The sequence below is a fragment of the Coffea arabica genome, chromosome 7c (genome assembly GCF_036785885.1).
Source record: "Coffea arabica cultivar ET-39 chromosome 7c, Coffea Arabica ET-39 HiFi, whole genome shotgun sequence".
In the NCBI taxonomy this organism is placed as follows: Eukaryota; Viridiplantae; Streptophyta; class Magnoliopsida; order Gentianales; family Rubiaceae; genus Coffea; species Coffea arabica.
The window spans coordinates 17,430,703-17,445,413 of NC_092322.1; positions in this window are offsets into that span (position 1 = coordinate 17,430,703).

A 14,711-nucleotide genomic window follows, 5' to 3' on the forward strand; every position below is an offset into this window, starting at 1 on the left:
AGTATGCCAAGCGAGATCTCTCAATAGATCAATCTTATCATGTGAATCTCATGGCTCACCGAGATTCCCGACCAAACTCACACCGGCTCGAGTTCCAAGGTCGGCCTATGAGTTTGGGCGTCCCCCATGTATCATGTAAGTGTCGAGGAGATTCACTCCAACGACGTATGCAATCATAGCATACCATGTCATGTATTCAAGCATTTGACAGGTTTAAGCAGGTATTTCAAGTCATGTAAACCAGGCAAATCATGTTAAGCATGAGTCATTCGTTTCAAATGAGAACGAGCGCGATCAAGTACACACTCGACTCCATTTTTGTCAAAATCGAATAGGCTAAGCATGTAATCAGGCAAATCAAGCATGAATCAAGTCTCTAGAGTTCAAGTAATCATACACTTGACACTCACCAAGTTCTGCAAGCAAGTAGGTTGGATTGAGAGTTCAAACTTCCACGGTGGGATCCTCTTGGAGGTCCTCATGTGTGCCTGAACATCGAATAGAAGACCATTACTATAGGTCCTAAGAGACGAGGGGATCGAACACAAATGTGGTCTGGAAATATTTTGAAAATTTCGTTTGAGTTTGTCTTTGAAGTTGGATTCGCAAAAAGATACGAGACTCGAGTAATATTGGATTATTATTCTTGAAATCATTGGATGGAAACGAGTACGTGCGAATAAATCTCAAAACGAACGACCGAAGTTGAAAGTGGACTGGCCACGTCACAATCCGGCCGGATTCTTGGCCGGATTGGAGGCAGTAGCCATCCTCATTTTTTTTCAAATCACAACTACAATCCGGCCAGAAACTGGCCGAATTCAAGGCCGGATGTTAGAAAAATGCTTCCCGCACGGATTTCTTTTGAAATTCCAGAATTCTCGATTTTTAGTAAAATTTTTGAAAAATCATAACTTCTTTTCTACTAGGCAAAAATTGATAAACTTAGTACCGTTGGAATCGTCTTTGAAAGTACTAAAAGTTCTTAGAAAACACCGTTCCATGAATCTAAATGAAAGGTATTCAAAAAGGAGGTTAAAGTTGCTGTTCCGGATCACCCAAGATTGAGCCGGGGTTGGTTTTGCGCTAAATTTGGAAATTCGACAGAATTCACTCGTTGCAAACCAGCCCTTGAAATTTATAGCTCAATTAGAGATGCAAGTAAGGTTTTGGACAGAACAAGCGGATCGAGAATCGGAGTTTCGAACACTAAGATATGATAGCTCAAAGTTGGGAAAAATTCAAGACTGTTGAAAAATTTCCAGATTTGGGTTTCCGACTTTGGACCTTTAGTTAAGTGTCGAAACGGACTTGGATTGGTACCAAATTTTGCAGTATAGTACTCCTATATGAAGGGTATTTATCTATCAAATTTCGTGGAAAAATACCTTCGGGAAGGTAATTAACCAATCAACCAAAGTTTTGAAATACTAAGGCAAAACTGCCTTTAGCTCCCTTTCTCTCCGTTTCCAAACATTTGGCTAAGGAAAAAACCCAAACATGGTTCATTTGTACAAGAAAAGTCTAAAAAACATTCATGGTATATTTGGTAGGTGTTTAGCACCAAGAAATTCATTTAGTAAGACCACAACAAGTCTCACATCAAATCTGTCTAAATCCAAGGTTTTCAAGAACAAGACAGTCACCGTATTTTGATCATAACTCACTCAATTTAACTCGAATTTGAGCATGGTTGATAGTGTTAGAAACTACATTCATAGGGCTATAATTTTACAGAAGAAATAGTTTTAAGATTCAGCATGCAACTAGCTCGAAATTAAGCCTAAAGTTGCAGCATCATCAAATCATTCCAACGGAACAGAGAAACAGAACAGCTGAATTCAGAAGAGTGGTGCGGCTCACACACATGGAACCAGAATGTGTATTTTACACCGTTGGAAAGGTGTGGATGTCTAGTTTCAAATGCCACCAACGAACTCGATTTCGACATCGGAGGACAAAGTTACGGCCGAAATACGAACACTGGTCTGGTCATTACGAAAACAGTTTCCAGATTACTAGTTTTGGGAAATAAATTCATTTGACCAACCAAAACTCAATATTTTCCAATGAAAATTTTTACACAACTAATACAACATATAAACATCATATTCAAGCCATTAGATCATCAAAAATTGGCCTTAAAATAACCGGACAGGTAGGGGCAAAAATCGGAAATTTCTATCCCATGAGTTCCTTGAGATTTCTACTAATTAAACTCCATTAATCCACCATTTCAAACACTAAATCAACATTATAAACAGCATCAATCACCATATCAGCCATCAAAACAGAGGTGGGAGTTCATAGAGCCCACCTTCCATTTTTTTCCAACATCAACAACAACCCATAAGAAATTAAGAGCTAAAAAATATACTAGAACTTCCAAAAATTGAAGTTAGAAGGCTAAATTAAAACTTACTCTAGTTGATGTCTCAGTCAGAGATTCGGTCCCTCCTTGCTCCTAAGTGAGCCGTGAAAATCCTCCCCTTTTTAGCTAGATGTGAACTCCAAGGCTTAGGCTAAGTAGTGCTAAATTTTGAGAAGATTTAGTGGTGATTTGAATGAGTTTTGTAGAGGAAATGGTGAAGAGCTGCGGTTGTTCCTTTGCAGTCAGCTATCCGTCCATGGCAGCTAGGAGAAATGAAATGTTGGTCTGATTCCTTTGCGTACGAATGAAGCTTGACGTCTAATATTTTAAGGCCACAAAAGTCAACCGCAATTGGTGCGCATACGCGCGCGTTTTGTGCTCGATTTCTCTTAAGTTTATTGCACTAGTGCACTAAACCTCTTAGGCACTTACATTCATATAAAAATTATTCATTCTCAATTGTCCCAAAATAATGATCCAAAGTCCCTCAATTAAGCGCGTACGTGAAAACACGTATTTCCAATTTAGGCGCAATAAAATGAAACTTTCGAGAAATTCTTATAACGATCGTACCACTAACTATCACTTGAGTACTTAAACCTAAATTTACCTATTTTAGGACCATTGTATATGTCTTAAATTTTCGAGCTTATTGTATTCCCAATTGGCTAAAGTGTTTGGACACGTTTTCACCTTTTCACTAAACAAATTTATAAGAAAATAATTTTTGAAACGAGACACTTTAAAAATATAACGAAACTATAAAACCATGTACTTAGGTCTAATAAGGATAGAAAATAATATTCGGGGCAAAAATCCAAATAGATAATTAATTGAACCAAAATTAGGGGTTTTAAAAATAATAATTTTACGAGTCCTCACATGAATTGAGTATTAATTCCTCCATTAACCTTTCTTAATCTATTATTGATCGTTCTTAATTCTCCAATATTAATACACACCCAATTCAAGTATAGCCTAGAAAAACGTGTACCCATCGTTCCGGACTAAACAAATTTTTGAAAAGCGAATTTTTCAACAAAACGTTTTAAAAATATAAAGAGGCATCATTCCATATAAATGGATTTAAAATGGTCGAAATAAATAATTCAACGAAAATGAGTGAATAATCGTTTAAATATTCCAGTAATATTCTATAAAAATAAAAAAAATTTCGGGTCCTCACAAAGAGAAAATAACATGCCTTCAATCGTTCATCTTCCATTTTTTGAAGATCTAAGAAATCACAACTGTTGATAACAAATCTTAAGAAAGAAAATGGCCATCGAACACAGAAAGATTGCATCCTTTTTTCCTTTATTCTTTGTCCAACAGATACCTTGGCCGGAAAAGATTTATTAGGGAGATATAAGGAGAAAAAATCTGAGAAAAATGTACAAAAAAATCACATAGACAGTGTTCACCTTTAGAGAACAATCCCCACATTTCTTCGTAGTTCAATTGATAGTCTGATCTCTCAACCTGTGACAAAAAATATGTTGATTTTGATCCCTATCTTTTGATGTTTACAAAACAAATGGATGTTACTAATATTTCTTCAAAGATCTATTCAGTTATGAAGCAAATCAGTTCCAAAGATCAAGTGCAATTGAAAGAAGTATGCTGAAGTTATCGGACGCTCAAGAAGTCAAGATCGGACATCCTATAATCGTTGCGACACTTCGCACGCAGAAAACCAGCCTACCGGACGTCCGAAAGATTTGAAGAAAAATTCCCAGTTTTACATCATACCTTCGGACGCAGAAAACCAACTTACCGGACGTCCGAAAGAATTGAAGAAAATCTCTTAAACTCTCTGCCTGCTGTCGGACGCATAAAACAGGGTTATCGGACGTCCGACACTCCAACGACTAGTTGACTTTTCACCTACTTTCTATCCGTTGGGAGCATTAATGAGGCATTTTCTTGGTCCTATATAAATAGTGGTTGGTCAGATATTTCAAACAACTTTGACACACTGAAAATACAAAAGATCTAGAGTGATTTTAGTGAGAAAATACTCTTCAAAGAAGATTTGTAGTTTTAGTGGTGTGAGATCCATTATAAACTTTTCATTTGTGAGTGAATATTTCATGAGTGTAGCTCTGTGAGGGTTGTCCTGAGAGATAGTAAAACGTCCTGGCTTGACCGAATGGAGTTTGGGGCAAGGAGGAGGTGAACCTTCCTTTGTACACAAGAGTGATTGTAATTCATCAACTTGAAATAGCTTGGTTGAATTAACCTACACGCTCAAGAGGAGTTGGGTAGTTAATTGGTTTGCTATTCTTTTCTTTTTATTTACTTATTGTTACGTTTATGATCTTTGCATTGTTTGTCTCTTAGTTGTTTTCGATCCTTACAAAATATAAAATTTATCAAAGAATGAAAGAAAATTTAATCAAGAGGAAAAAAATGTATACAGAACAAAAATAGAGAAATGGTGGATTTGAGAGGAAGATGAAAACAGAAGAGAGGAGAACAGGAGGAAACTGTGAGAAAGAAGCTTCTGGTACAACGGGTTTGAGGGATTGAGGTGATTGATATTAATTGATCAACTCTGCCACTCTTCAGCCAATAGCTTCGTTGCAAAAGCCAAGAATTGAGGAGTTGAGGGAGACATCTCCTTTTGCTAGTTTACTAGGTGGTCAAAGACTTGTACCAAGGGAAACAAATAAAAGAAAAAAAAAATGCACACATGAAGTAGGACCAACTTATCACGAATCTCCATTAGCCACGTCACCAAGAAGTGAATCCTCATGCGCCACATGGCAGATGACTAAAGCTGAGGTGGCAGAGAACCATTCACTCTTATACTATATGTTTAATAAAGGTTAATCAATATATCATTACAATACAAATTTCTCACAATAATCAATTCATTAGATAGAGATAGATTGCTTCATATTTTTATTATTGTTTATTGTGTTTTTGGTGTTGTGGATATATCTAATGTGCCACAGCACTATAAGCTCAAACACTAATGAAAAAATTTATCGAGATATGCAAGTACAAGTTCCTCCAAAATTAAAGGAAAATTTACCTCATAAAAAAAGATTGTAGCAAGGTTGCTACAAAATAAAAAATCTACTGGTAACTTGAGAGATTCGATATAAGGGCATGGTTATTGGAATCAATTTATAAAGTTATAGTTAGTTTATATTATAGATAGAATGAATCCTCTAACTATGGATATAGTTTTGTCATGCAAAATCAATTAGCTTTTACCAATCTTATAGTAATTTGTTAATTTTATATAGACTTTCTTATGTGTATTTTAGTTGTTCAAATCTAAACCATTTGTAAGTTAAAATCTTGAACAATTGTATTTGATTTGGACGATAAATTATAATGTTCAAACCATTTATTCGAAAGTTACCTATCAATTTCTATCATATGTTATATGTTGTTTAACTCTAACTCTAACTCTAATAATGTATATTTAGTTTTATTTTATGCTTATATAGTTACAAAGTTTGTAAAACAAGTTTTGTGTTTGTTAATTTGATGTGGAATCCATCTAACTTTTGATTTAGAATTTCCTATTTAACAGGATGAAATGTAAAAAAAATAATAATAATAATAATAATTGTGAAATATTGTTGTTCGTAATGGTACTATAAAAAATTATAATTATCATTTAAGAGATTGTAAATTCTTAGTTAAAATAACAACATGAAGCAAATGCAATATCCATGCATTTTTATTGCTACATATATTTTTTGTATATATTTTTTCATAATTCTTTAATTATAGCAGTTGCATAACTTACATTAGATTAGATAAGTTTTCTCTTGAAGAGTTGTTAATTTTAAATATTGTTATAAACTAAATATGTCTTTTGTGGTGTAATATGATGTTATCATATATAATAGTATGATATTGAAATTGCAAGTATTCACCAAAATTTATCAAAAATAAAGAACAATAATTGTATTTTACAAGATTAGTTTTTTTAAGTATCACAGGATATTTTTTTAACAAACATCACAATATAAGTTTATCGTAACAATTCATTATAATCCATATCCAATCCACCAAACAATTCAAATTCACAAAATTTATAAAATAGAAATCTCAATCCTAATAAAGCAACAAGTTCATTCATAATACTTTGAAATGACACACTTTAGAACTATCTAAACCATGCTTCATTTTCATCTTCATATCCTTATATCTAATTTCGTAACATTTCAAGTCAATATCATGAAGATCATTCTCATCATCAAGTTGCACAATATTTGTCTTTTTCACCTAAAAATTATTTAAATACTCATAAATGAAAAGATTTAAAAAGGGCAAGTATTAAGAAGAAACTTAAATAAAATAAACAAATATAATCTTACGTGATCAAGATGGTCCATCCTCACTAGTTTTGGGAAATTCTTCTTCAGTTATTTCTTTTAACTCATCATAATCAAGCTTTCCTTCTTGTTCCTCCTCCACTATCCAAAATTCAACTTTGTTAATAGTTTCATAATCCACTTGATCATAAGACCTCTTTTGCATAAAAGCTACAATGAAAAACATAGCAAAAACAAAAAAAGAAGTAAGAAATTAATAAATTTACAAAAGAAAGTAAACATGTATGATAGTAATTCCATATCTATTCTTCAAATATAAATTATAATGAATGTAAACAAGATCATTCAACCTTTGATGCTCAAGTCTAATCCTTTTTTTGGTATGGATGCATTCAAATACACTCCAATTGCATTCACATCTCGAGGAAGAAGAAATTTGACTCAAGTGTCTAATTTCCAACTTCCGTAAATGTGGAGCATCATTTCCAAACAATCTCTAATACTCAACTATATTAGTAAGACATAATTGGTACTCTTTTTTTAAACAAAATAGCAAAAGAATTTCTTAGAAATTAATGTAATCAATCTGAAATTAAAGTAAGTATACCTGGACCGGCAGTCTTATAAGCTTGAGCAAATTAAAATCCAAAACTTTCATCCTTTGACCTAAATATTGATAATTCTTCCATCATATATTGAATCCCATCCATTTTCAACTTTTTCATGACTTCTAAAACACTTTTCATAATTTCAGACATATGACAAGAGCTGTCCCTATCAAATTGGAAGGCTGGATTCAACAAAAAATAACTACACGAAGATCCTTTTTCAACATATTATCCCACTTGTTATTAATTATATCAATGTATGGGCCGCAAAAATTTCTCTTGTTCTTAAATAGTTTGTTAATGCCTTTAGCAACTCTCCACATGCTTTCATATACATAGCTCAATGAAGGTTTTTTTACAAAATCATAAATAAATAAGCGCATAATTGAGCCTATGACTTTGCCCATAAGAAGCCTTTCTCTTGTGGAAAATGTCTAAATCGGTTCAAGTCTGAGGATCACAAGTATTTAACACAAGTAGTAAATGGAAAGGAAGTAGGGGTTCCTATGACTTGGAATCTATCCATAAAGTCTGACATTGAACCAATGGTCATTTATTGGGAGAACTGTGAATCTACAATTTGGTTTCAAGTTTTCCTTGACACGCAAAAAATAGTCGCGTTCATCTATCATATGGACTATGATGTCTTGAATTTTTATTCGATGACTGATGAAAAAAAATTGGTCACATTCATTCTCAATTTGATATATCCTATGAACTTTCAACCTAGTGGAATGCCTAAAGAAACAAATGATGGTGTGTGTTTTGAGCTTAAAAAGGTCAAAGCTGATTTTTGGCAGATTGCCTATAATCTTGAAAGAGATTATGCCTCATTTTTTAAGGTGGCCAGTGATGAAAAATCTAAGAAGCTGAAGGCAATATTTGCTTGAGACTATTTAATTTCAATTTAAAGCCAAGACAGAATTTGATGAGTTGACATGGTTAGTTTACTGATTTTTTGACTACTTCTGCAAATTTTAAAATATTTTTTTATTATGAAATGTTTTTTGTTTTTAGACAAGCACTGTAGAATACAAAATCTGAGAAATCTAAGAAAATTTTTGATTTAAATTGTTAATAACCTTCGCTAGAGTATTCTTGTTCTTGTTCATGGTGATACCCTATAAAATTATAATTATCATCTAGACTATTGTAAATTTCTAATCAAAATAATAACATGAAATAAGAGTCAAATAACTCATAAAATCTATGTAAAGTCTAAACATCTTGAATATATGATTTTCTATTTATTTTTTCATAATTCATTTATCGCTATAATTACATAATTTACATTTGATTAGACAAGTTTCCTCTTTAGTAGTTGCTCAATTTATATATTGTTATAAACTAAATATGCCTTTGTAGTGTAATATCAAGTTATTACATATAATAGTGTGATATTGAATTATAGCAATTTACCAAAATAACAAAATAGAAGAAAAATAATTGTATTTTACAAGATTAGTTTTTTGAGTATCACACATTATTTTTTTAACCAAAATCACAGCGCAGGTTTATTATAATAACTCACTAAATAGAAGTTAACTAATATCATAACAACATAAGTTTATCATAACAACTAATTTATTAGATAATGATAGATAGATAGATTCAGATAGGAATATGTCAGTATTTCACAGTATCAAAATTTATATTCATTTGGCACTAAATTAAAAAGAATACTGTTAATTGATAAAATAAAAAAAAAAGCTGACCTAATATTTCACTGATATTAAACCTACTCTTTAAGTTTTCTTAATAATTGAGAATAAAAAATCATGTTTATCTCAATACTACAACTAAGATGTTCTAAACAAACATCCTATAAATGAAAAAGTATATCAGCAAAATGAAAAGTGCTCTATTATTAGCCTTGTCAGCAACTCTATTGTTCCTCTTGTCAACAACCTTTTTAACAAATTTGTTTTTAAACTTATACGTCCTTATATAGTTATACATTATACATATAATTACGATTCTTTTCCCTTTTGAGTGCGAACATGTGAATTAGTGAATCTAATAGAAGGTAATCTTTATGCTCAGAAGAAGTTTTGACAAAGTATTAAATAAGATATTGAAAAGGTAAAGTTACAGTGTCCTACCCGACAAGAGTAGGATATCAATCATGTCTCAATACCAAGCACTACAATCTTGATAAATATGATTTCTCAGTCATCAGAAAGGTAGATCAACCGATGCACTAAGGAAACAACCATAAGTGTTAATCATGTTATGTATCTCAGACTAAATTCATAATAGATATTGATGAGGTCTTTTTTTTTAACTTAATTCATAATGGTGTTGGCTAATGTTTTTTAGTAGACAATTAATGAATTACTGCAATTGACAGAAAGAGTGTATGAAAAGAACTACTCCAATTTTGAGAAAGTTTTGAAATATTCTTTTATGTCTGAAAAATCATGTGAAATTTAAATGTATCTAATTAAGTTGATTGATTTGTGATTTGAAATTGATTTTTTTTAACTATATCATATTATCTTATAATAAATGAAAGAAATCAATTGTTTGTTACATTAAAAGGCAAATAATCTGCATATTTTTCAAAGTTGGCATATTAGGTATATCTTACTATATATATAAAGTGCGAAAGATCGAACGGTATTAATTTTTTTGCTATCTTTTGAATAAAAAAATATCCCATTCTTATAATTTTGGTCATCTAGGATAAGAATGAATTATAACTTTTATAATGTTAGTTATATAGTAAATAATAGCCAGTCCTTGCTTTTGTACTATTTTATTACTAATAAAATTAACTATTTGATGTTTTATTTTTTTCTTTTGCTATACTAATAATTTGCAATGCACACAAGTGTGCATTAAGCATTAGTTACTCTTATGAGGATACAATTTTATGATTTTGTTACTTGTTGAAATTATTGTACTTTATTATATCAGAGATTTGATAAATTGATGTACTCTGTCTTATTAAATAACTATTGAGTTAAAATAAACAAGTAGTGAGACAAAAGATTTTCTTTCTTGATTCTTGACATCTACGAGAAAACTATACAATCTAATATTTACCAAATCTCGTACCTAGTTTTATTATTAATTCAAAACAATTAGAGATAAAATACGATGCAAAACCAAATTTAAGTGTCACATCTTGTATGTAGGAGATAATACCATCATGTTCAAATAAAGTAACTAGACGACACAAGACATTTAAACATTAAAACAACTAAAATTTTAAATCCATTATGTGCATCACAAGAAAAATAGCAATTCTAATTCCCATGAAAGTTTTATAGTTAATAATAAAATATGAATGTACTTGAACTTAGTAATATAGTACCATGATAAACATCTAATATAAATCTAATAACTATTAATTACAAGAGAAAGAAAGATTAACAGAGCATTTAGTAAGATTACAAACTGAAGTTTGAATCTAAAGATTGAAACATATTTGCTAAAGTTCTTTTTGATTTGTTGAACCCATAAAGTCAAATTTATTTGATAATCAACCAAACTACAATCACTGAATTGAAATACTTTATACCATGTGTATCATATTATTTAATAGTAATAATGTGTTCAATTTTTATATGTACGTTAAATTTTTAAATGCATTACTTTTTAATACTAAAAAACTGTATGTTAATATGATAAGTGTGTTTGTGTATATGTGTAAGAGAGATTATGTGTATGAGAGAAAGTATTTGTTTATGTATCAAAAATATGTGGAAATGTGAGAAATTTTTAATGAATAAATGTTATAATAAAAAATTTGGGAAATCAACTTATACAACTCTCACTTAATTTTTTGCATACAAATTAAGTGGGTCTTTTTTTTTTTTTGAGAAAAGGTATTAATGTATTCAGATGCAAGCATATTTTACTTTTAAGAAATTTAATATAAAAAGCACCAATGCACTAATCTGAAATATTTAATAGGCTATCGAACACCTCTTAAGTTATGAAGTCTAATAACTTAAGTAAAAGCAAATAAGTGCAACCTCTGTGTCTCTCTTGGCACTAAAATCCCCATCGAGTATCATAATCATATTTAAAGAAAACATCTACCCCAAAAAAGTGTTAGAAAAGTGGAACTAACCAAAATTTGCTTGATAATTAAAACAAGTACATCTCTATTTTTAGAGCATGTAACATAACATTATAGAGGCATTTGAATAGAAAATATAGTCTTTTTATATCAATGTGAATTTATCAAATCAACATTAGTTACATATATAGAATGAAGCCATCAATTCAGGTCAAAAGTTGAACAATTTGAACATTACAAAATAATATTTTCAAACATATTACATTCATAAGCTTTTTCTAGAAATGATAGAAAGTATAACAGCTACTTAGCTTGATCAAAAAAAGCTATCATCAAGTTAGAAGTAGTTCTAGTCAAAGTCACTTTCCTCACCTATAAAACAATTAAAATACACTTAAATATTTTTTTTTGTTGAATCTTTTCAATGATCATTTCTAGCTTTTTCTCAAGCATTTGATGGAAAGTTACTATTTATGCTGTTTTACTCTAATTGCTTGTCAATTTTCACTACAATATATTAGAAGGAATGCTCCAAAAATACTAAATGCAAATAAAAAACTCTAGCCCCTGTATGCAATCTGAACCTTCAAACTGCTAGACATCAACTAATGGGCTGGCCAGTGATTTCCATGATAGCGTTCCCGTCCCAGCTTGACTACATATTTCATGCTTGCCATATGCTTTATACCCTTTGAATTGTAATTCCATAGTCTGTTACCATGTAAAAAACATGCAATTGCCTAGGATCATCTTGATCTTCTCATAGTGTTGGCTAGGAAGCAAGACGACTACTTCCTCTATCCCTGTTGGCACATCACAATTCATAACCTGATGAAGTCTACTTATATGCAATTAATAAGCAGGACTCGAGCATTAACTTGCACTTCTCCTCAATGCTTGTTCTCCTGAGGTGACAATTGCGATGCAATATACCAAGTTGACAGTTTCACTAGTTAATACCTCATAAATTTCCTAAGCAGTAGCCAGAGTTTTCCCAAGTTGACAAGTGGTTGTTTTATTTCAAAAGTGATCTAAATAGTTCATCTTCAATTATTGATAGAGAGCTAACTTGTATTATATTTGTGAATACTCCCTCTTAACCCTAGTCAAGTATTGTGTTAATTGATAAATTTTACTCATATTTTGTGTTTGGTGCTATTTATAGGAATTTGAGGTTAAAAGGACCTTAAAAGATAGTTTCTAAAAGACTAAACTTTGTTTGGTGTCGGCAAATCTTATTATGCTCTGAAGTCTAGAGAGTGCGGGATTTGAAGTGGCCCCTATTGCATGGAACTCTAGATGATTAATTAGAAACGGACTTGGTGTTCTTAATAGGCTAGTTGTCATTGATTCCTTTATAAACAGAAATTACTTATTTTACCAAGTAGTAGTATTGCTTAAGTAAGATGCTTAATAAGGAGATGAGACTCTTTTTAAGATCATTCCCTGAGCAAATCTTAGTTTTTTTTTTTGGCTATGTTTTCACTGTGAAGAGCGGCTAAAGTTCTCTTTTTCTAATTGAACATTAATTAAGACTTTTGGTTCTACAACAAATGTGATATCTAATTTTATTTTTATGTTTCATTAGTTTATGAGTATATGTATATTCTCTATGCTTCTCAAGGTGATTGTTTTGTTTGATTAAATAACGGACCCTTATTTGATTTGACAAAATAATTTGATGCATCTAAAATGTTAAATCTGTAATTGTTTGATAGTTTTGATATTTGTGGTAAGTGTTATAAAATTTAATTGTAAAAGAAGCTTTTGAATATATGTTACGAGAATATATGATCTAGTTTAAATAAACCTTCGTATGTATTTGCTGATTAGAATTGATGGCTTTTCTAAATCTTTATGCTGTTAATATATTAAATCTTATGGTCGTACCTAGGGTTATCATTGAATTAAAGAAGTAATTAATAGTCGTACCTTGGTAGCTAAAAAAGTAAGAAAAGGCAGGTTGTTAGAACTTATTAACAGTGATAACCAATTTATTTATGACTATGTGAATTTATCTTTACATCAATGACTAGTTGATGAACCAAAGTCGAAATTATTCCTTCGACTAAAAGTTGTCTCTTATTAATCTACTTTTATTAAGTTTAGCCTTTTTATTTTGTTAATTGAATTATGTTAGTTTAATTCCTTGAAACACTATTACTGTTTGCACAAAAAAAAAATCACCCAATCCTTTGAATACAACCCTACTCTTTGCTATTGCATTCAAAATTATGTTTTTGGAATAGGAATTTTATACTTACTAGTTTGACACCTATCAATTATATAATATTTAGTTAAAACACTTTTTCCTTAAATAAATTATCAAATCCATCTAATAAAACATAAACCTGAATCTCAAAATTCTCAAATATCTCAAAAAATCATAGATTGATGTCATAAATTGTTTCCCAAATAGATACTCAAACAAGAAATTTGATTTTGAGCTAATCAATCACAAGATTAAAACTCAATTTTATGTAATTTATTATACAGTAAGAGCAATCTTTACACTCCCAAATTCTAAATTTCAATTATGAGACCAACTCAAACAGCAATCTTGATTAGGGTTCAATAGATGATCTTCTAACTTGTCCTTTAGTAAATCTTCCTTGTATCCAACTTGGACACCTTGGATAAAGATATAAAGAAAGAGTTTAGGAAAAGGTAAAGGTACCAGTAATGCTCAATTAGAATGCATGTGCAACTTAATTTCTTTTAAAGTCCCTAATTATAAATGTTGTACGCACTTTAAGTATAAGAACTTGTTGTATTTCTTTTTGCAACCTATAGAAAATGTACCATGTTCGTAAACTAAGGTATATAGTAACATATTTTATACATAGTGGTGAGGATGATAAGGAAGAAAAATTAAGGTTCAAAAAAACTTTAAAAAAATACATAAAAATGAAAAAAAAAAGAGAAGAGCATGAATAAATGAAAGTAGGTTTCCATTTCCACAGTTGGCCCTTTGACAAGTTAGGTAAATGATGGCAAACTCTATCTCGATTTGCATTATCCAACAAAATTATCTTTAATAAACTCCTCATATATATATATATATATATATATATATAAGGGTAAAATACATAAAACCCCCATGTGGATTACCTATTGTACATAAAACTTCCTCATTATTTAAAAACCCACACATAACCTCCCTATACTTTGGACTTCTTTGGATAATGGATAGAAATCATCCAAATTGACGGAAAGATGTAAATTTCCTATATTAACCCTATTTCCAAACTAAATCAAAGGTTAACTTAGGGCTCAATTAAAGTTTTAAAAACTTTCTTCCTTCATTTGAAACAAAGGTAGAACTAAGGGGCTCATTTGAAATTTTATAAGAAATATCATCTTCTTCAAGGAAATGTCAGAACGTTCTGGGCTTTTATTTC